The sequence below is a fragment of the Euprymna scolopes genome, chromosome 11 (genome assembly GCF_053919585.1).
Source record: "Euprymna scolopes isolate OS-2025 chromosome 11, ASM5391958v1, whole genome shotgun sequence".
Lineage (NCBI taxonomy): Eukaryota > Metazoa > Mollusca > Cephalopoda > Sepiida > Sepiolidae > Euprymna > Euprymna scolopes.
Genome location: NC_136492.1, coordinates 80,360,747 through 80,385,759, shown reverse-complemented (window position 1 = coordinate 80,385,759; position 25,013 = coordinate 80,360,747). Strand labels below are relative to the sequence as shown.

At 34.8% G+C, this 25,013-nt stretch overlaps 3 non-coding genes and 1 pseudogene across 3 annotated transcripts; 1 reads left to right on the top strand and 3 right to left on the bottom strand.

Annotated features, from left to right (window-relative positions):
* The first annotated feature begins 6,623 nt into the window (after nt 1-6,623).
* On the top strand, nt 6,624-6,695 carry Trnak-cuu (transfer RNA lysine (anticodon CUU)). The gene has a single exon. It is a non-coding gene; the product is annotated as a tRNA-Lys (tRNA).
* An 853-nt stretch (nt 6,696-7,548) lies between these two features.
* On the bottom strand, nt 7,549-7,759 carry LOC145288428 (U2 spliceosomal RNA; annotated as a pseudogene).
* Nucleotides 7,760-9,016: 1,257 nt separating this feature from the next.
* Nucleotides 9,017-9,089, bottom strand: Trnak-cuu (transfer RNA lysine (anticodon CUU)). Its single transcript has one exon. It is a non-coding gene; the product is annotated as a tRNA-Lys (tRNA).
* A 226-nt stretch (nt 9,090-9,315) lies between these two features.
* Nucleotides 9,316-9,388, bottom strand: Trnae-cuc (transfer RNA glutamic acid (anticodon CUC)). The gene has a single exon. It is a non-coding gene; the product is annotated as a tRNA-Glu (tRNA).
* Nucleotides 9,389-25,013: the final 15,625 nt, after the last annotated feature.

Here is a 25,013-nt window from a genome sequence, read left to right as displayed (position 1 = left end):
CTGAAGAAGTAAATTAAAGACTGTCTCTTACAATGTGAGTTTATTATTTGTATTGAACTATGTAACACAATATTCCTTTCTGATTATTTATTAGTGCTTATTAACTTATTTCATTTCTAAATTAAATATATAATGGATACTATGTTATTAGAACAGTTAATAAACGCATATTTGTTGCGTGTTATTCATTTTACTGTCCGAAAAGCTAATTTATTGCGTTATCCAGAAAAATATCAGCTTTATTAAATTTATTGATTAAATGTATTTTTCATCCTGTGGAATTTCTACGGATTTTGCTAGTTTATAATTAGCTTGATATATCACATCTTTCACATGCAGTAGAATCCCGGAATATGGCATTAAAAATTAGTAACAAAATACAGTACAGTATATATATATATACACATGTATATAATCAAATAATATTATAAATGACACCGTTAGACGGGGAAATACCGTAATGAGGGGTCAGAAAAACATCGTACTCCACATCGTAACATGAAAAAAAAAAACAGTATCCTAGGGCCACCGTATCCCAAGGCCAGTGTATCCCGGAGTTCTATCTCACGCTTTTATACTGTATGTTGATTAAATCATTTTCTAGTATTGCAATACTTTTGTGAGGATTTAAAAAAAAGTAAGTATTTTAACATTGCTCCTTTATTTCACCATTCAATTTACATAGTTTGTGTGCACACCATAAATACGCATGTGTTAATTGGATCGCAAAGAAATAAGTATCTTTATTTTTAGATTATTAACTAGTAGGTTGCCAGGTGTTGTCCGGTCGTATAATATGTTTAAATGATATTTTAATTTATGAAATCACCTATTTATTGTAGAACCAATTCTCGGTTAAGTTCATATTTGAAATTCAGTACACAAAGTTAAGTTGCTGGTAACGGAACGGAAGTTACTAAACATGAAACGAAATACGAACCCATATGGGATTAATTTATTTCAGAAAATATTTTAGTATTAATACTTCTTGTGCTATCATAAAATAATTAAAAAAATTATAAACTTCGATTTAGTTTATGCATTTTAATTGAAGGTAGCTACCTTGTTTTATGATATAGTATTTATGACAAAATTATGTGAAAATTTTGTGAAATTTTTTTTATTATTTTCATATATTAATATTATATATATTTCAAATATTAGAAATATATTTTCATATATTAATATTATATATATTTCAAATATTAGAAAATTATTTATAGAAATGTAAACTCTGAAAGGTTAAGTTACCTTTTTCAAATATGATATTTCCATATTAATATATCTTATATATTAAACAAAATATTTTATAGAAATATAAAGAATAAAAGTTTAAAATTTTTATTCTTTCGTGATAAAACCAGAAGTGTTTCTATATGGTTTCATATTTTGTTTTATGCTTAGTGACTTTATTTCCATATTTAGCAAAATCGAGTCCACTTCCGGCGTCTTAACTCTGTGTACTGTGTATTTTTTTTTTTCATTTATTTATTACTTTTATATTATATATATTTTTTTATATATTACTTTTATATTATTTACTAGCAGGTCGCCCGACATTGCCCGGTCGTAAAATAAGCTAAGTGATATTTTAATTTATAAGATTTCGTATAGTATTATACAGCCAGCTCTCTCTCTCTCTCTCTCTCTCTCTCTCTCTCTCTCTCTCTCTTTCTCGATTATTATATTGTACTCAATTTATAGCAGTGGTTTCGAAAAGTTAAAAATATGACTTAGGTGCTATCGGCTAGAATTGAAATCAAAACATACAACTCTCCTCCCTAATTCCTTAGCCTCTAAGCCACGACGATATGCATATAAATAATTCAATTAGATCGAAAAATAGTAAGTCTCTTTACTTTTATATTATGTATTAGCAGGCCGCATGATCTATGTTTCTTACAAAGAGGGAAGATTTGTTATTTGGTTTGGAATTTGTCCTTATAATACTTATTTTTGCCTTTCCAAAGAAACAAAAGTATAAACTGTGCTGAAAACGGTATGGAAATACAAGATATTCGAATGGTACAGCAAGCCCAAAAATAATCTAACGTTAATCTAACGTTGCATATTCATTTTATAAATGTTGCTTTTTCGTATACCCCATTCTAAATACACGTTTTTGTAGACCCTAGCAACGTATATTCAACGTTGGATAACAATTCTGCAAATATTTTACCTTGTAAATTTAAGTAAACTTTTTTTCTGTAATATCCGCAAATTGGTTTAGGGCGCGTTCAGGAGAAAGCAGCTAACACATCAAGTTTATTAACTTTTATATGTAACACAAGGTTGAAACGCAACTGTGTGCAGGACTTCCCAGTAAGAGAAGAAACCTGCGTCGCATACACAAGGTAATATAGGTTTTAATTGAAAGAAAAATGGGTCCACTTAAAGAAAGAAAACCAAATTATAATATTTGAGGAACATTCACAAAGAGAACATTGCAATTCTTTAAATAAAAGGAAATAAGAGAGAAAAGGGAAAAGAAACAAAGAAAGTTTATTTTACAGCCTCATCAAAAAATAAAGAGAAAAGAGCGACAGACAGAAAGAGAAAACCGGCAGACGAAAGAAAAGACACAAGTACTTTTAGAACAAACATACACGTGATCGCATATGTATGTCTATACAGAAAAGAAAAGAAATGAAAATATTATATACTAGCAGGGAAACCTGATGTCGCCTGGGATTGAATGATGATCAATAATTGTTTCACACTTCTCAATTTTTCAATCAAATCGATTGATTGCCTGCTCTAGTTTGTGACCCATCACGATGCACCGAGAAAAAGCTTCACATGCCTCCCTGTAGTGATATAGTCCACAATATACTGTAATCTACTTGCACTGTGGAGAATCTACTGTTAATTTTATAAAATTATTTTTTATATATAACTAGGGTGATGAATTCCGTTCCCCCACATTTGCCTAATTCCCTTCTCCTATAGCTGCGCATCTTGTAGGTGCATGTTTACCATATATGCTAACATGATTGGACTACTGTCGGACAGGTTTGAGGGTAACGGTTTGACAGTTGCTGGTTGCTGTTTCTGACTGACAGTACAGGACCCTAACTCTTTGGTAGCGCTTAGAGCGGTTGTTCTATCATCAGTTGTATAATATCGGGATGTTTGTAGAGCAATGTCGTGCATGGTGGGCATTCCCGAGGCTACATTCCTGTAGATGAGGAGCATGGTGGTGGCTATGTACATCCGTTTTGCCTGAGACCTCACTCTAGATCTGAAACTACGAAATAAAATGAAATGACAGCTCAGTCCAAAAAATAAAAACGTTCAAACCAGACACACACTGAAAGAATTCTCCTCCTCCCTTGGGGCTTGTATTTATAAATATCCGCGGACTTAGAGCTTACTTAAATGATGTCGAATAATTTCTCATAGCAATATATATATATATATATATATATATATATATATATATATATATATATATATATATATATATATATACAGGGTGTCCGTAAAGTTACTATACAGTCTTATTGTTTTATTGTATTATATTTGTATTAATAGTTAATATTTATTTTTTTTTACAGGTTTATTTAATCAAGCATGTCACGCAAGCTAACTTTGGAAGAGCGCAAATTTATTTTGAAGCGATATTGGAAAACAGAAAACGCACAGGATGTAATTCGACTGTATAGTAACTTTACGGACACCCTGTATATATATATATATATATATATATATATATATATATATATATATATATATATATATATATATATATATTTATATATATATGAACTGAGACGATAACCATGTCATAAAAATGTAGTTCATCATTACGATTACAGACATTTAAAAACAGAACAGTCATTAAATGTATGACTCAATTTGAATGCCTACTAGACGCTATATACGAGTGTTTAAGGTCTCTTTGTACAGAGGTTTGTCAGAACAACCTGGCATGAGGATACTTTTTCCTAGAAGTAAACCCTGAGTAAATATTCAAAATCACATAGTATCATAGCGAGGCCCGTGGCGCAGTTGATAGAGACGTTGAATCTCTACGGTTCCAGGTGAGAATTGTCTGAAGATAGCGGTTTCAATACTACCTAAAGCCGGTCAGAGGCTTACTTGGCCAAAACGTGGTCAGTCGACAAGAACTACAGAAGGCAGTAATTGCAGTGGATGCAATTAGGAGATTCAGAGTTCCTATTCTGTCGCGGTTACCACCTGACGAAGGCCAACTAAGAAAAGATGAGGATAATAGTCCGCAATAAATAAAATTAATAAATAATACTCATCTTAATAATGAGTTCCAATTTAATAATATATAGCACATTCCCGTAACCAAATTTCGATACAAGCCAGTTCTTATTCACTTAGAGAGCAACATTATATATATATATATATATATATATATATATATATATATATATATATATATATATCATTCTGACACTACTGTGTTTGAATATATGGTAAAGTGGCAGTTTTAGTCATTTAGAACTGCTTTAAAGCTTCATCGGTTACTCATTTTTCGACCAAATTTCAAACAATTATTATAGTTTATAGATCACCTTGTCAGCTATATTTTGTAAAATAAATTTTCAATTTTCGTTCGGTAAAACAAAACTTATGATAAATTTACTGCTGTTAAAAATTGTAAAAAATGTAAGAAGGTAAGCGACGCTTTCTATGACTGGTTTCTATAGCAACCACGTCACTCAGCGACTACTGTTGCTACTAATTCACTGCTGTCGCGGAAAGAGAAGTAACAAGTGAAACAGAGAGAATAAAAGCATGAAAGGGAGATAATTGGGGGAGGTTGAAAGCAGTCGAGTGCCATACATTATTATTACATATGTGTTTATGGGGGCAAAAAAAATGGGACTGAAATTAAACAAAGAACAAGTGAATTTATTGGAGGCCTGGAAAATTATGGATTGCAATATAAAAATGCAAGAATGAAAAGTAATATGATTAAGCTTAAACCGATGTATTTGAAAATTTTAAATGGTTTAAATTTTGAACACGCTAAGTTTGGGAAAATGAGTTAAAATTAAGAAACTATACAAAATACTGTTAGAAATCCACCGAATATGTCAGCCCATGTCACTTAACATATTGAGCGAGTTTCTAACAGTATTTTGTATAATATTTTTTATTTTTACCTCATTTTCCCAAACTTACCGTGTTCAAGAGAGAGCCAGGCGCCATTTTAAATTTTCCAATACATCGGTAAACACTGTATGTTTTTCGAGCTGAGTAAACATGTTACATTAAATAAAAATACTAAAAAAGTACCCAGTTAAATAGAAAAAATAACTTATATTGACTTTGATAACATTTATTGGTTATATATTTGTTTTTAACAACTTTTTCGAATCTATGTGTACAAACCCCAAAGATCTTTCTCGTGTGGACATGAAAAAATTATGTGCGGGAATTCTAAAAGATCCAATATTTGTACGGAGTGGTTGTAGAACATGGCTCCATTTGATTGGTCACTTCATATCGCTAGCGTCTATAAATAGAATCTTCCAATTTTTTTTAATCATTTTTTTTTTACATAGGCATCACCACATTATCAAGGCCAAGATGCCACTCAAGGATAAGGGTTAAAGAGTGTACAGTAGAAATTGGATAATATAATAATCATTAGTAATGAAAATTTGGTAAATTTGATAACTTATATGGAACGGCTCATCAAGAACTTATTTACGTTAGACTTGAAGACAACCATATTGTAGTCAGCCGGAAAGCAGGAAAACGGAAGACAATTCCACAGGCGTGCAGTTCTAAGAAAGAAGCTTTGTTCATGGAATCTACGTTTAATCATGATTTTACATTATTTTTAATGTGTGAAGATGAGTCTCCTTGCTGCTTTGGTTGTTTGGAGTTGAAAATCCATTCTTGACAATCAGTCCAACACTGGAATCGTTTTTTTTTTAAGGTGAGGAAACCCAACTTCCAAAAAAAAAGAGCACTCGGGATGGAGCAAAAATACAGCTTGTCCTTTCGTGAGAGAATAGAAACAGCCACTACACTTCGCTGCTGTTGCTACTAGAATCAGACTGTCTGAAAATATTGATTTCCTGACTTAAATGCACCTTAAATAAAACAGTTCTGTTTTTCGTTTTATAAGCGTTGATTGAATTTGAAATAAAATGAAATACATATAAGATACATTTATTTCGTTATGATTTGACTTTCAAACGTATCTTATATGTATTTTATTTTATTTCAAATTAAATCAATGCTTCTATCACGAAACTCGCATCCTTGACGTTAATATCACTTAACTGATACATCATTCCAGCATTTCAAAATATCTCTGCAAAGGAATAACACACTGACTTTTACTAACTGTTTTTTTTTCTTTTCTCCAACTTAACATCATGGCAAGAAAGAAGAAAAAAAAAGAAAAGAAAATGTCGAAAATTCTGAGGAAGGAGTGTGATTCTGAAATATGTAAATTTCAAACAAATAAGTATTTGTTTATTTAAATAATATTGCCTTGTGATTTGGCTTTCAAATGTATCTTATACTATTTCATTTTATTTCCGTTTTTGTTTTTCATAAACTCTTTGCGAAACTCGGTCATGAAATAAGAGTGAGAATATCTAGTTATAATAAGCCTGCAGAATCATTCAGCCCAGCTAGCTCAGTCGGTAGAACAGGAAACTCTTAATCTCTGGCCGTGGGTTCCAGCCCCACGTTGGGCGACTAATGTGTTTACTACTTGTTTCTTCTAACTCTTGATTGATTTATGACAAAGCCAAAAACAAAATCGACAGTGTGCCTTTCTTCTCTTTCTCCCACTTCCCTACCAGCTTCCTGATTTAAAACGCAACAAACATTAATATCATAACTCATGGTCTGCAGGGACAGAAATGAACACAACAGAATCGATTACGAGACGACGACCCCATACAGTCACTATGAATTAATGAATGAAGGTATACGGACAACCCAACTGAAACTCATGAAATTATTTAAATGTATATACAACTTGAAGCATAAAAATATTTACCAAAATACTTGGATTTGGCATTAAGTATCCCAAAGAGGGTTGATATGCCGTAAAATAAAATAAAAAATAAAAAGAACTTTGCTCTTCCTTAATAGATCAAGGTCCTTTTAAAACTGCTGTTTGAATCAGCAAAAATAACAAAAACAACCCGGACAATGTGGGGCTCAACCCCACGACACCGAAATTAAGAGTCGCGTGCTCTACCGACTGAGATAGCCGGGCTGAATGCTAATCGAGCTAATAATAGCTTTGTAATCTTTTTCATATTTCATAATCATTGGTGAACATAAAATATTTTTTAACGTGGACTTTGAACTCACGACTCCAATATTAAAAGTCTTGTACTCTATCGCTTAAGATAGGCGAGTTGAACGATAACAAGGCCGATAGCTATTAGTCGCGTGCTCTCATGTAATGAATGAATGTGTGAATGTAGGATTGACATGAAATTCCCAAAGATAAACTAAAATGACCGAAAAATGGGCTCAAATGACTTAAATAAATAAAAAGTAAATGATTAGAATGACTTCAATGACCTTAAGTATGACTTAAATGCTTAAAAAAATAACTGGAATCCTTCAAAAACAACTTGAATGATCTGAAGAATGACTTGAATGCCATTGAGACTGACTGGTTGATCATTTTACATTAAATAAATACAGAAAAGTGATCCGCCACTTTATATCACAATAAGTACAGCATGTAGTAAGAGCAGATACTACACTTTGATCTTGGCCAAAAGGCCAAGAAAAGGGTATTTATTTTCTCCCCCACCGAGCAAATTAGGCACAAGGCCGATTTTTAATGTGAGGAGTGAAAGAGAAATGGGGACCAACTCCCCGGGGACTAGGGGAGCTGGATAGTGACAATTGGTATGAAGGGTTGCCCCTACATTGACCAAGGTCTTATATGTGGGGTTGGTATTTATTTGCTCTCCCACCGAGCAAATTAGACACAATGCCGATTTTTAATGTGAGGAGTGAAGGCGAAATGGGGACCAACTCCCCGGGAGTAGGGGAGCTGGATAGTGACAATTGATATGAAGGGTTGCCCCTACATTTACCAAGGTCTTATATGTGGGGTTACCTCCACATATGGTCTTTGCTTGCAGTATCTGCCGGAGCAGATATTACACTTTGATCTTCATATTTAATTTATTCCGTTTAAAAAAAAATTCAAATTAAAAAAATTTCAATATAAAATTAAAAAATTTAAAATGTAAAATCTCCAAAAGACAAAACAAATTTAGGCACAAGGCCCTATAAGATCTGGGGGAGGGGAGTGTTGCAGGGTGTTTGTAACTAAAGTAAAAATTGGAGTCTTTGGCGACTTACTCTTGACTGGCAGCATTTACCACAATACCTCATTCACTCTGTGGAATCTAAAGCTAACTAATGAATTCCCAGCATTTAAGCAAAAAACATATATTTACAATTTCTATGTGTGTGTGCGTGTACATTTTTTTTTAATTAAAATATGTGTGTGTGTGTGTGTGTGTGTGTGTGTGTGTGTGTGTGTGTGTGTGTGTGTGTGTGTGTGTGTGTGTGTGTGAAAAATTTTTATTTTATTTTACGGCATATCAATTTCATTGGAAAAATAAAAGTTCTTAATTTGGTAACAAATAGTTCGTGTTGGGGAGTGGGGAAAACAACCTAGAAAAAATGATCAAATAAAATTGCTTAGTGCATTGTTAGTAAGGTCCCTCCCTGAGCTAATCTAAGTAGTTAGATCACCTACTGTTTTCCGGGGCACCGAAAACAAGCGGGGAGATCCCTAGTGGGGATTGGGATGGATTCTTATCTAGGCCAAAAGGCCAAGAAAAGCTTAAAAACTTAAGAACAGCATCTATAAACAACAGACCTTTGATCTTAACCAAAAAGGCCAAGCATAAAAATGTTACAGACAGACCGACTTGTAGAGTCGCTTGCACGCGACTAAAAACTGTTAGCTATAGCTCCGTATTCTTATTTTATAATGCTTCTAATTTCAGCAATCGTAAACCAAAGAGTGATTCGCCCAACGTAGGGTTCGAACCTATGACCTTGATATTAAGATTCTCGTGCTCTACCAGCTGAGCTAGCCGGGCGGAATGCTAATTGGGCTAATATTAGCTTTATAATCTTTTTCATATTTCATAATAATTGGTAAACAAAAAAATTATTTTTTAATGTGAACTTTGGACTCACGACTCCAATATTAAAAGTCTTGTACTCTATCGCTTAAGATAGACGAGCTGAACAATAAAAACTGTTACCTATAACTCCGTACTCTTATTTTTATTTTATAATATTTCATATTTCAGTGATGTGATTCGCCCAACGTGGGGTTCGAACCCACGACCCCGCGATTGAGAGTCTCGTGCTCTACCGACTGTGCTAGCCGGGCTGAATGCTATTCGAACTAATAATAGCTTTGTAGTCTTTTTCATATTTCATAATCATTCGTAAACAAAAAATATTTTTTTAACGTGAACTTTGAACTCACGACTTCAACATGAAAAGTCGTGTATTCTACCGCTAAATATAGGAGGGATGAACGATAAAAACTGTTAACTATAGCTCTGTATTCTTATTCTTATTTTATAATATTTCAAATTTCAGCAACCGTAGACCTAAAGGTAACTCGCCCAACGTGGGGCTCGGACCCACGGCTCCGAAATTAATAGTTTCGTGCTCTACCGACTGCGCTACTCGGACTGAATGGTTATCGAGCTAATAATAGCTTTGTAATCTTTTTCATATTTCATAATCATTGGTAAACAAAAAATAATTTTTTTACGTGAACTTTGAACTCACGACTCCAATATTAAAAGTTTTGTATTCTACCGCTTAAGATAGGCGGTTTGAACGATAAAAAGTGTTAAATATAGCTCCGTATTTTTATTTTTATTTTTATTTTATAATATTTCAAATTTCAGCAATCGTAGACCAAAAAGTGGTTCGCTCAACCTGTGGCTGAAACCCACCACCCCGAGATTAAGAGTATCGTGCTCTACCGACTGCGCTAGCCTGGCTGAATGCTAACTGTAGCTCATAATAGCTTCCATGAACAAAGCTTATTTCTTAGAACTGCACACCTGTACAACTGTCTTCCGTTTGCCTGCTTTCCAGTGACTACAGTATTTGTCGTCTTCAAGTCCAACGTAAACAAGTTCTTGATGAGCCGTTCCCCTGAAGTAATCCAATTTACTATATTTACATTACTATGATATTGCCCCATTGACTACTGTACACTCAATAACCGTTATCCTCGAGTGGCGTCTGAGCCTTGATAAGTGGTGACTCCTATGTAAAAGAAAGATGTTTTCAAAGATGTGAGCAAAGATCTGAGCATTATGGTTTATTTACGTTAGAATAAGTGAAAATAATATTAAAGTTTCGTTGAAATCCAGTTGAATATTGGGATTGGAGCGAGCGATGGAATTTACACTTCAGTGTCCAAAATCAAAATGCTTAAAATCTTTTCTGCGGGTGTAGCTAATAAACTTCAAACTCTTCGGCTTAACATTCACAAGCAATATTATCTGAAATAAATACATTGAGGACATTGCGAAGGCTGCTGTAAAGAAGGTGAGTTCCCTCTATCGTGAGAGAAGACTAATCAGAACTGAGAATATCCTGTCCCTCTACAAAACACCATTCACTCATGCATGTAGTATTCTTGCCACATTTGGGCTGGTGCATCTACCGCTAGTATTTCTTTCTTGGATAGGGTCAAAAACAGTCTTCAATCTAATAGCTCTCACCCCTGTCCCGTCGCCGTAATGTGCTCTGATGAACTCGTTGCACTTGTACCTGCTCGACGTACATATCCCCGACAAACTCGCTTAGCAAAAAATCACATTCCTTCACTGTTGAGGTCTCTAAATGCCAGAAAGCTTTCTACTCTAATAGTTTCTTCCCTCGAACAGCTAGACTTGGGAATATCCTTCCTGCTACCTGATTTCTTGACTGTACTGATATGCAGGATTTTAAATGTAATGTGAAGCAACATCTTGATAATCTTTCCCATGCAAATAGTAGCCCTTACGTCCAAGCGACGATTTGCCTAGCTTGGGATGAATGTAGGTAAAAAAATAACAAATAAAAACAAATAAAAACATTTTAAGGTAATCAGTTTTGATTATGATTTTCCCACCCGTGGATGATTCACTGCCCTTAAATTATCAACTCAGGCTTCTTCAATATCTCAGCTTAATCCACTTATTGTTCAAGGACTCTGAAAATGTGAACTAATATTCCATATAATCGTTTCAATGTAAACTATCATTTTAAACATATATAAATTATTTATTTTGTGAATTTATGCCTTTGAACTAATTTTTTGTTCGTGCTTATCAGAGAACATTTCCCACGTTCTTTCACATTTTAATAAAAACCTTAAATCGTCATCCTTAAAACATGTTTCTCGAAAATCGATATTTCCAAAATATTTCTCCAATCTAGAACCTATAGAATCGGGGTCGCTAAAGTATCTATAAAGTGAGTTATAATTTTAAGAATTATTTTTCTACAATTAAAGAGCTGGTATTTGAAAATATAAACAGTCTGGATATCAGATTAATGAGATTAATATTATCATAGAATGTCCCACATGGAAACCTTAATGATACCAATTCACCCTTTAATCAACAAAACGATGGATTCCCTGTGAAATATACTGGTTTTATAAAGATATAATCTTCATAGTATAACGTTTTCGCTTTCGTGACTCTGTAAACCGATTTGGGAATATATTTCGCATTTTGAAATTGATTCCTGTTGTCAATTTCTGTTATCTCATATATTCATCTCATTAATCTACGCTCGGAATTTATGACGTTGCATTTATGGACTAACGGCTCGTTATAGCTGGCTTACAAAAATTATACAGTGCGTGCATAAAGGCCGTGTTCACTTTTAAAGATTTATAACTTTATTTGTATTTGCGAATGATCTGTAAACAATGTTATAAAGTATCGTGTATTGGTTTTAAGTATAATTATTGAATAATTCTTCACCACAAAATTTAAAGCAGCTTTTTAAATGGTTAAATTAATGCCCTATTTCCATTTCTATGGATCGAATGGGCTGGACCATTGTATTGGTTTCCGTGTTCGCCACAATTGACTCCATTATGTGATACCTCTGTACTGTCTCAAGAGGCAATGAAATACCTGTAAGAGTTGCTACTTGTGCAATTGTGAGGCAAGTGTTGCGAAACCCCAACCGGACCTCTCCTGAATCGGCACCGCTTAGATTCAGTTGCAAGGAGAGGCCCAAAGCTGACGAAGCAATGCTGAGATAAGCAGGGAGCACCTACACCACCTGGAATTTCCAAATGGTCACCCATTTTAGCACATACCAGGTTCAACGTTGCTTAACTCCGGTGATCTGACGGGAGCTGGTGTGTCAAATTATATATATATATATATATATATATATATATATATATATATATATATATATATATATATATATATATTGGCGTGTAAGGAGAATTGGAGCAAATTTTAATAAATCTATAATATCGGTTGTATAAGACGACTGCTAAACCACGAAACCATGTTTGTTTAACGTGGATTAGAAATGGAAACACCCATATCTTATGAAATATTGGTCTTTAAAGATGTTTTTTAACTTTAAGAGTCGCTTTACACGCCGAAATATACGGTATAATCCATTAGATTGTTTCATTATTGGGACAAGTGAAATTAATTGCGTGTACACCAGCGTAAATTACTGCAAAAAACTGAGTGAGGTCATGTGGAAACTTGGATAAAATTTCAATACAACCTAGAAAAATGTAGATTTAAACATACTAGAAATCGTTCAGCAACTAGCCTTATGCATGCTAGGAGCAAATTGCTTTATCCGTTATAAACAGAGAAATTCTCAACCACCTCGCAAAAATAACCTACTCAGCGACAAGCAAAATGGTTTCCGCCCTGCGAGGTTTACAGCTGATGTGCTCACTGTAATCTCACAAAGAGTCAGTGAAACTATCGATGGAGTTTACCTCTCTAGAGTAATAGCTTTTGAAATACCAAGGTCATTTGACAAGGTTTACCACAAAAGTCTACTTTATAAGACTTCCAGCTATGCAATATCCAAAAATGCCTTCGCAACCATCATATCTTTTCTCTCTAATGCGTTTATACACGTAGTGGTTGATGGGCAGAAGTTCAAAGCTCATATTTTCAATACTGGTTTACCTCGAGGATCCATCCATGACCAGACTCTTTTCCTTATCTTCATCAATAATCTCCCAAATCATATTGTGAGTTCATTCGTCGACATATACGCAGATGAGACTACATTCTATGGCAACACTTCAAAGGCCAGTAATGACCAGGATCTTCTTTCATCCGATCGAGCAGGTGGCGCAACGGGCCAATAAGAGGCTGGTTAATTTTAACGTATCTAAAATCAAGCTCCTATCTTTTATCACCAACGCTCTGATCATTACTCCGAGCCTGAAATAGAAGACTTACATCAACTCTGTTGCAAAAGTCATTGATATCGTTGTCACAACGTATTCCTCAACCCGTGCAAGAGCCAAATACATCCTAAAAGGGAGTACTGTTGTCACATCTGGGAAGGTGTTGCTTGAAGCACTCATTCAACAATTTCCCCCACTATTTATTTATGCCTAAATCTAAATAACTTTTACGAGCAAAGCGTCTTTCCTAGTACTGCCCGTCTATGAAACTCCGTTCCACCGGCCTGTTTCCCAGCTGATAACAATATGGTCATCTTCAAGTCCAATGTAAATAAATTCTTGCGTAGTCGTCCCCTTAAATAATTAAATTCTACCAATTTCTACCACTCACGATCACTACGATGCTGTCTCGGCGACCTCCATGCACTCAGTAACCCTTGTCCTCGAATAGCCTTTGGGCCTTGATAAGTTGTGACTTCCTAGTAAATAAAAGATTTGCTTCTTTCTAATCCCTTTTAAAGATTATTTCTATCGCAAATACATACATGAGTAAAAATGATGATTCACATAATAATAATAACAATAACAATAATAATAATAATAATAATAATAATAATAATAATAATCAATGCACTACACCCAAAGGATGATACTGACCGACTGTATGTGAATAGGAAAGACGGAGGAAGAGTGTTGGTTTGTATAGAAGACTTTAAATAACGCAAGAAAATGAGAAAAATACACACTGCAGAATACCGAAATAATAATTACACCGAAGAAACACACAAAATGGAAAAAGAGACGAGGAATAAGACGAGGAGAAAAAATGAGAAGAGAAACAGCTACACGGACGATTCATAAGGATAACAAAACATGAGACTAACGAAAACATATGAAAATGGCTACGAAGGGAAACCTAAACAGAGAAGCTGAACCTCTAATAAGAGTCGCACAAGATAACGCGATTAGAACCAACCACATTAAAGTAAGGAACGACAAGACACAAGAAAACAACAAATGCAGACTCTGTGGACAAAGAGACAAAACAATAAACCACATAAGTAAATGTGGCAAACTAGCCAAAAAAAATAATATAAAAATAGACACTATCAAGTGGAGAAAGCAGTACACTGGTAATTATGAAGATACAACGGATAACAATAATGAAAACTGCATAAATATTAAGGTAAACTCTTGAATGTGGACACTAACACACACGAATTACAGACAGAAATTGATAGACACAGACACGACCACAGATGTAAAAGGAAAAGGAACATCACATTGAACAAACGGTATAACTGTAAGATACGCCCCCCCACTCCATTTTTGTGTGTATTACCATAACCTGGAACCACACCAAATAAACGAGGGTCAAGGAGGATGGAAAGACCGAGGGGAGAAAGCATTAACCAGACCTCTGCTGGTTAAGCGGAAAGAGGATTGAGCCCGTAGGGAGACTTATAACCGCCCTATTTCCAGTGAAGACAAATGGTCACTGCCAACGAGAAATCAATGGTAAGTGTCTGTTGCGATTACGCAAATTCTTTTGCAAAGGTTATCTAAAGACTGGGGGAATACTGGGAATCTGAGGAGATTGTTGGCACTCAAACTCCAGAGAACACAACAAACTGTTCTCAAAGAGCAATCTTTGATGATGGCTTGTGCGACTACTCTTAGTCAGTAAATAATAAAATACATACATACATACGTATATATATATATATATATATATGTGTATTTTATTATATATATATATGTGTGTGTATTTTATTATATATATATATATATATATATATATATATATATATATATATATATCGTCTGTGTGTGTTTCTGTGTGTATACATTTCCCTACCAAATTACTCAGTCAATTTTTAGTCACTCGAGATTTGACGTAAGGGGTATTGAGAGATTTGGGAACATCTTTCTAATCGGTTTTCGGCAAGAAATTTGGCTGTCAAGGAGTTAAAGTTCAACGATTTGACCTTTTAAAACTCTACCAAACTCCTCTGCCAATTTTGGGTATAAACACTTAAAACTTTAATGGAGGTTACTAATACATGGATCAAGCTTTTTAACTTGATTTGAGCTCAAAACAATAAATGTTCAGGGGTCAAAATTGGGGTTAAAGTTTTTAAAATTTTACCTTTGCAGTCTCTACTTAATTACTCAGCCAATCTTTGATCTAAACATTTGAATTTTTACATAAAGGGTATTCAGATATAGGGAAAGTTTTTTATTTGGTTTTGGGCCAAACATTTCGCTGCCAAAAGGGCCAAAGTTTAACATATTTGACCTTTGCGGTCTCTCGCAAACTATTAAGCCAATTTTGAACAAATTTTGAAATTTTACATAAAGGGTAATCAAGCTTTTTAATCAGTTTTTGAGTAAAAATTTGGCTGCCAAGATGTCAAAGTTGAAAGAAGTGTTTTTTGAAGATTCTACCAAACTCCTCCGCCGATTTTGGGTCTAAACACTTGAAATATTAGATGTAGGTTACGTGGACATGAGTCAAACTTTTTAATATATATATATATATTATATATATATATATATATATATATATATATATATATATATATATATATATGCACATAAAGTCATGAACAGTACATAGGGCCCGAGCAGACCAGGGCTGAACTACTAGTATATATATATATATATATATATATATATATATATATATATATATATATATATATATATATAAATTTATTCATTAACATAATTAATAACTCTAAAGTAGGATAAGCTCCGCTTTGTACGATCAACTTGAATGAAGTCGAGTTTCTAACTACACATCTTTTTCCTGATGATAAAATCGACAGATAGAAAGAGGGTGAGAGTGATAGTGAAAAAGAGAGAGGGAGAGAAGAAGAAGAGAAAACGTGTATACATATCCAAAAATAAAGAAACAGAAATATTTTTGTTAGATTTACACGTCCTGGTGTTAGTCTAATCGATATGACTTTCGTTCGATCAGATGCATCGGTCGACCTCGATTGCTTTGACAATGCTGATGACTTTTATATGAACAGGTTTAGTCCTCTAACGCGGGTTGACATTTCGCAGTGAAATGGCATCACACTGTCACTACTGCAATAACAACTTTTTTTATTTTACTCGCCTCCGCACAGTAAAAAAAAATCTGGCACAATTTTTAAATGTAGAAAACTCCAGTTACTTTACAAGGGCGCTTATTATCGTGCCTAAATTGAGTTGTATTTCTCTTTTTGTTATAATACAACAGGAAAGGGGAAGGAGGGGGTAAACAATTTTTATTAAAAGTATGTCGATTTGTTCAACATAATTTCGAGACAATTCAAACATGTCTGCTTGTTTTGTTCAGAGTGATTGTTCTCGTTTACTCACATCCCTCATCTGAAATCTTCTAGTCTATGCTGAGTCATGTGCACGCGTTAATTTCCCTATGAACACAATTCAACATGACAATTACTAGGAGGTGTATCCCCTAATTTTTGACAGTGAAGTCTGCACTATCTTATACTAATAATACGTCAACGAGAATTACGCATTTTACAACAGCGCCAATTTCCGATATCTAAAACACGAAATAGCACATATTCTGACGAATGTACATATAGCATATTCTATCGGTGTTAGACACTAATAGTTGCTCAGCATACACCATGAACCACATCGTGAAATCCAAGTAACGGATACGTCTAACTTTAGTTTTTTTGTTTTTTTTTACATAGGCATCACCACATTATCAAGGCCAAGAGGCCACTCAAGGATAAGGGTTAAAGAATGTACAGTAGAAATTGGACTATATAGTAATCATTAGTAATGAACATTTGGTAAATTTGATAACTTATATGGAACGGCTCATCAAGAACTTATTTACGTTAGACTTGAACACAACCATATTGTAGTCAGCCGGAAAGCAGGAAAACGGAAGACAATTCCACAGGCGTGCAGTTCTAAGAAAGAAGCTTTGTTCATGGAATCTACGTTTAGGTTTAGGCACAGATAAAGAGTGGGGGAATTATTGATAGTGTTTACAGCTAGACGAGTGTTTCTTGTGAAAGTTTGGCGAGGGGGGGACCATAGATTGAAGCTCAGTCGAACACTTTCCATGAAAATAACGATACATCAGAGACAAACTCGCAACATCTCTTCTGTGAGATAGAGGTTGCAAGGAAGAGAAAAGGACATCTCCTACGAGGCTACAAAGTCTATTTTGAACTCTATCAATTTTTTTTGTTAGAGGATAATAACGGCGATTTGCAGACTTATGAAGTCTGGATATACAATTAAGAAACTCGGATTATTAGTAAAACGACAGCTTAAAAAGCAAGATGTAGACAGCAAGTTATGCACAATGAAAAACTATCCCATACAAACTACCATTATGTAGCGCATAAAATACGCCAAGAACAAGACTTCTATATTTGTAACAAACTAAAACATTTAGACATAACGTCCTGTAGTAAAAATGGAACGTGACGTCACGGAGGTGGGCTACATGTGCGAACTCGAAACTCGAGCGATGGAAGACGAGAAGGCGACGAATCAGCAGGCTCCAATGCGCATTAATTTGCATAAACGAGATTATATAAGGCCGGGAGTTAAGATGTTTGGGGGAGTCGAGCCGTTGAGTTCTCGAGAACCGGATGAAACCTGGTTAGAGCGGAGAGTGTCGCCGAGAATCAAGCCCCAGGTTTTTTTTTTCGATTAGGAGCTATTTCGGCATTAAATATGGAACCAATGCGGCCGAGATGAAATGGGAAATGTTAAATGATTCGCGTCGAACCTGGAAAATTAAAAGTCGTGTTGAAAATTGAAAAGCGTTGTAAAAGAGAGAATTTAATGAGTCGTGTCAAACTGCGAAGGTTGAAGATATGAAGTGAGTCGGACTTTTTTTGGCTTTTTGTTTGTTAATCCCAGTGGGATTCGTTGGATTTCTTTAACTATCGTCGTCAAAGGAACGTGGAATTTGGAATGAAATTCGCTTATATTTGTTAAAAAAAAGTCGTCGCTGTTAACAGAACTTAAAATGCGATTTGGACGACTTGTGCATTTAAATTCGTTTTTCACCGAGGAATTTAAAATGAGATCCTGTTGTGTTAAAAAGAAAAGTTGTCTTTTTTTTTCTTTTTTTTTTTTTTTAACGAAAATGATTTTATAAAAGTACAATTCGATTCGGATTTTATTGTTTGAAAAAAGTCATCGTTGTTAAAAGAACTTGAAATGCGATTCAGATGACTTGTATGTATAGAAGTCCTATGTCAATGCGGAATTTAAAATGAAATCCTGTTGTGCTGACAAGGAAGAAGGGTGTCGTTTTTAAACGATGGATTTATTTTATAAAAGTACAGTTTTAGTCGGATTGTATTGTTTGAAAAAAAAGTCATCGCTGTAAAAACATCTTAAGATGCGGTTCGAATGGCTTGTATGCATTGAATTCGCTTTTCAACGAGAAATTTAAAATGAAGTCCTGTTGTGTTAAAAAGAAAAAAAAAGTGTCGTTTTTAAACGGCTTTCATTTTTAATGAACATACAATTCGAGTCGGATTTTATTTCGTTTGAAAGTCGTTGTTGTTCAAAGAACTTGAAATGCGATTCGGCTGACTTGTATGTATTTAAAAGTTATTTTTAAATACGGAATTTAACATGAAATCGTGTCTTGGTGAAAAGGAGAAAAAGGTGTCGTCTTTGAACGATAGTTATTTTGGAGAGAATACAATTAAAGTCGTTTTAAAATGAGAAATTAAAAAAAAAAATTGTGTCTGGCAGGAGTGTAGAGAGCGCTAGCTGTGTCTAGCAGGAGTGTAGAGAGCGCTAGCAGGAGCGCAGAGAGCGCAGAGAGCGCTAGCTGTGTCTAGCATGAGTGCATATAGCGCTAGCTGTGTCTAGCATGAGTGCAGATAGCACTAGCTGTGTCTAGCAGGAGTGTAGAGAGCGCTAGCTGTGTCTAGCAGGAGTGTAGAGAGCGCTAGCAGGAGTGCAGAGAGCGCAGAGAGCGCAGAGAGCGCTAGCTGTGTCTAGCAGGAGTGCAGATAGCGCTAGCTGTGTCTAGCAGGAGTGCAGAGAGCGCTAGCTGTGTCTAGCAGGAGTGCAGAGAGCGCTAGCTGTGTCTAGCAGGAGTGCAGAGAGTGCTAGCTGTGTCTAGCAAAAACGGATACTACTTCACTACCCAGTTTATGTTCATGAGATCAGGGGGGGGCGTGTAGTGAAAATTGAACGTGACTGCAGTCACGGAGGTGGGCTACATGTGCGAACTCGAAACTCGAGCGATGGAAGACGAGAAGGCGACGAATCAGCAGGTTCCAATGCGCATTAATTTGCATAAATGAGATTATATAAGGCCGGGACTTAAGATGTTTGGGGGAGTCGAGCCGTTGAGTTCTCAAGAACCGGATGGAACCTGGTTAGAGCGGAGCGTGTCGCCGAAAATCGAGTCCCAGGGTTTTTTTTTTTTCGATTAGGCGTACTTTGGGGTAATTGTGCCAAACTTGGGGGTAATTGCGCCAACTAAAAAGTGCTATTTATATGCGTAGTTGGCAAAAGAGCGCTTTTAGCTTGTTAACGCAATTGCCCCGGTCTCGGCGCAATTACTCCAAAGCACGGTAGGAATTAAGAAACAAATCAACACAGAAGCGTTTCATGTAAGCAACACCCAACTAAACTTAAAATAACCCACAGAAATGTCAGCAATCTCAGAATTTAGGAAGTGATACTTATATCTGGAGTACCTATTTATTTTCCTACCTATGAGGACAAAGACAATTTTTAGGTGCGGAAATTCCAGCTACGCAAAAATGAGACCTCTGATTTGGCACTCACGTTTTATGCCGATGCTTCTTCAACTTAATTTTGTTTAACTCGGTAATCTTTCTATTGAACTAATTTCGAACAGAACCATTTATTTAATTCACGGAGAGGGTAGCATGCTCTGGTTCCGTTGGTTATGATCAGGTAAAGGTCTTAAGCAATCCGTAATTGCATTTTAGTATCGACTGAGGTTTATTAATCAAGTGAATCTTGTCAGAAATTGCATAACTTGAAATGCGAACATTTATTGTTTGATATGAATTGATGCCTCGTTTCATTACAGTCTTTCTGATTGGGTGATTTAAATTTTAATACCACGCACGCACGGGAAATTTAAACGGACAAAACGTCAGTTCCTGGCAAGCTTCCTAACACGATGGATGTTAGTTCGTGTTTATCATCGAAGCTTCGATGGACTCATTAATTTATGAGTGAATTAGTCCCTATTTGTCCCGGCACCGTAACACAATTTAACCTAACTCATTAGTTTTCCTTCCAGACAAAATATCGTCTTTTTAAATCAGGAACTATGCTGACTTGGGACCCCACTTTTATGGAATATAGCCGCCTTGACAAAACGTGAAAATTTTGGATTCTAAAAAAGAAACCACGGAGGTTTTCACATAAGAAGAAAATCTACCACTTCATCAGAAGTTTACCTAAAAGACTCAACAGACCGGCTTAAATGGCACAGAGCATTTTTGCAAATGATAAAAAGACTCGACCTGCTGTATCAACCTGGTAAGTTTGCTTTTCTTTGTTATATAAATTTTTCGCTCTGCCAGAGTTCGAAATTATGTGAGAATAAATTTCTCACAATCTTTAATGTGTTTGTACAATGGTACTTAATAACAAGTGTGTATATATATATATATATATATATATATATATATATATATATATATATATATATATATATATATATATATATATATAAAGATATAATACACACATATATATGTTATGATAAGAACTTACTAACTTTTAAAGAAAATAAAAAGAATATAGACATGATTACATAAATCCTAAAAATCGAAAGAGTAGTTGCAAATGTGTTTTATGATACTTACGCCATCTTTGATTTTATATAAAAATCAAAAATAGCGTAAATATCATATCATTCTTATTTTTCTGATGTGACAGTGTGGAAAAGATTAAAAAATTGACATAATTATTATATAAATGGTTCTGCAAAACGAACCGGGCGCCGTAAAATTTAAAGATTTTAACATGCTGAAAGAAAAAAAACATAAGTTTGGCAACATCTTGGAATTTTGAATATAGACATTTTGTTATTTTTTTTTATGTACTTATATATATATATATATATTCGTATATAAATATATATAGACCTTTTTAATGGTACAAAAACGATATAGCGCTTTGAAAATAATATACGAAAAAAACCCTTCCACCAATAAACACATCAGGAGTTAATCGTTTGTTAATCAAAAGATGCAAAAGAAACTAATTAAATCTTCATGCAAAAGCAAATACGCAGATATATACGAGTAAAAAAAGGCGAATGGAAATTCGTGTGAAATATATATTTACAATAATATAAAATATATGTACATCTGATATGGAGGGGGTATGAGAACCATTAAAATATACCTCCAAGCAAATCTAACGATTTAACAAATTATTTCTGCCGACAAAGGGAGGGCTTGCGTGAAAAAATTGAGACCGACTGTTTAAATGGTTTTGAGAGTCAGCCCGATGCAATATTCTGGAACAGTCGATTTTATAGGCTTTGGTACAAGTTTTATTTTAAATTAAATGTTGACCAATGACAGAGGGGCGAAAACGACGTGGCTTTCCCAGTTTAATTTCTGCGGGTATATATCGGTTGATGCGTGTCTGCAAGTTTCAGGAGAATCGACCCACGTAGCCGGCAGCGCACTGGCAATTCAATTCATAAACAACATTGATTTGTGTGATATGCTATCCTTTTTTCTTTTTTCTCCTCCTTCCCGTTACGTCAGGACGTGAACACTTGCATAATTTGCATATGTGCTAAGACAACTGCTGCTGCTAATATTTTCGCTAGTCAGTTATCCTACGGCTGCTGCTGATTTTCTCACGACCGCGCCATACGTACTGTTACACAACATTGGCGACCTGCTAGTATATATATATATATAACTTTTGGGTAATCTAACGCACAGGCAAAATTATTTGTGTCTATCAAAACTACCAGCGAACGAATGTTCTTTTATAATGATAGAAAGACGTAAATAAATAAACGGTCGACTATTTTGTTTAGAGAAAGACTAAGCCATCCTCTTCTTTGGCTACTATATCTAGATGTAGGAGAAAGATTGCCACGTCATCCCCTGGATTGCTTCGCTTACTATTGATCCACAACAGATGAGTGTTTGGCAAGTATGCTGTAAGTCGTAATCTTTTTAGTCTGTGGCCGTTTATTGAACCCCAACTCTGGCTTATTAACTAACACCCTAACCATTATAAGAAATAGATCGGTATCTTGTCCATCTAGTCTGTCTGCATGTTTAGCGATGATGGTATTATTTCAAATTGAATTATTACCAGGGCTAGGAAAACAGCATATTTTTCATTGTTTTGATTCTTCAGTGTGTATGCGCTGATATCTTATACACTTTTTGTTATATCCGGTTTCAACGGTATATAATAATGACAAAATACGCCGAGTGGGATGCGTAACAAAAGAAGGTTTATTAGTACTTCGTAATAATACAAATACAAAATGGCTACTTGCTTTTGAAGTTAGATAAATGTCAATGAAGGTAAAGAAAATGAACTTAGCGTGGGAGAGCTAAACGCTCGTCCATGGGAAGCTTGGTTAACCGGAGTACACTTGTAGAGTGTCCGACGTGAGAGCGCAAAACAAGACAAGACACCCCCACCTTAAAATGGTAGCTCTTTTATATCCTGTTTCGTATCAGGTTCGATACGTAGTTACGTTCCTTATAACACCTCCCCTTGAAGCTGAAGTCTTCCCTATTTTAGCTTTAATACCGCTTCCGTTTAGGATCAGGGCTTAAACGCCTGACGACTTTCCTTTTACGTGTGCTTTTCCTTTTGGTCAGAGTTTCCTGTGGTAAAGAATTCTGTCCAGTCCGTATGGTAGGCTCAGGGAATACATTCATGGGTCCGTGTATACACACCGGTTTTGGAATATCAAATGTGCCACACAACGTTTCCATTGGGATTTCCTCTGTATTTTCCGAAATTCTGGATTAATATGTCTTTTACAGACAAAACTGGGACCTTAAATAGTATAGACCATGTTTCCAATTATTTTCTTAATGATACCATCCACCCAATGATTTTTCCCATTTTGAAAATTTTGAAAATAAACTTTATCTCCTGGAGAATAGCACTTTACATTAAAGTTTTCTTTTCTAGCAACTCTTTTTATCCGGTAGGAGTCTATCGAAAATGGATCTAATTTTTCTGGTGAACATAAGTTCTGCAGGGGATGAATTTACTTCATTGTTTGGCTTTGTGGTTACTCTGTAGATCGCTAAAAATGTTTGTACTGTTCGCTCATCTGTGTTCATGTTTTTCTTTAATGTCTGCTTGGGAAGCTTGGTTAACCGGAGTACACTTGTAGAGTGTCCGACGTGAGACTGCAAAACAAGACAATACGCTCCCACCTTAAAATGTAGCTCTTTATATATCCTGTTTCGTATCCGGTAAAACTTTTATATAAAGTGATGTGGTTATCGGTTTATTAACTGTGTCTAACTGTGTTGCATAAATGTACTCGAGAATCAAAACAATGTAAAGAATATGCTGTTGTCATAGCCCTAATTATTACAAAGCGACAGATAATCTTCTATGAATCTTCAACCCCCAGAACGTCTCTTAGAACTGATTATTGGTGTTACAAAGTAGTAATTAATATTTTTCTTTTCATGATACTAAATCAAAATAATCTGACATATAAATATAGATCAAGATGACTTGGATCTGACCGCAGAAATTAAACAGTACTACAAGCTTTGTTTTACTCAATCAGCGTGTTTCCTGAACTAACAGTTATTTAAAAGGAATAAAAAATAGAACGTGATTTTTTTTTTTTTTTTTTTTGCTACAACCTTATATTATCGTTTTTGCTTTTTGTATTGTAAATACAAATATATCTTCGGTGGCTAAGTTGTTAACGACGTAGACTGATTCCCTAAGTGTGTAATGTTTGAATTTAGTCTGTTCTACAGAAAAATGTTCATTACAACCCACACTATGATGCCGAAATTGTTTAAGCCATTTTCCCGCTGACGATTCCACAAAATCGTAATTTAACTTCAAGACACACATAAGCAAATCAGTGTTAATGTAAACATAGTCACATCATTTTTCAATTAAAATTAAGACATTAATATCGTCGCATTTTTCTTATCCTCTAGTCCTAATGCGTCTGAACACAATTCATAATTCACAGTATTGTATTCTTGTCAAATATATGATGAATTGAACAAGGTCGCATGACTTAGTTATGAGCTCATTCATCTAAAAAGAAAAACAAATAAATGAAATGGAATTTATAAACATTTCATTTTAAAAAATGGGAAGACACAATGTCATATAATTTGCTTACATCCCGGTGTTGCCCGGAAAATAATAAGCGCAACGAACGTTTCTGTTGTCTACAAAAAAAAAAAACAGATTGCAATAATAGATGTAGTATTAGCTCTGGGTGAGATATTCCGGACTCCTCCGAAAGAATCAGGGTTTCAGGAAATATCAAATTGACAAGCGGTTTACATTCGCGTATATATCCAGGTCATGCGAAGAAGACATA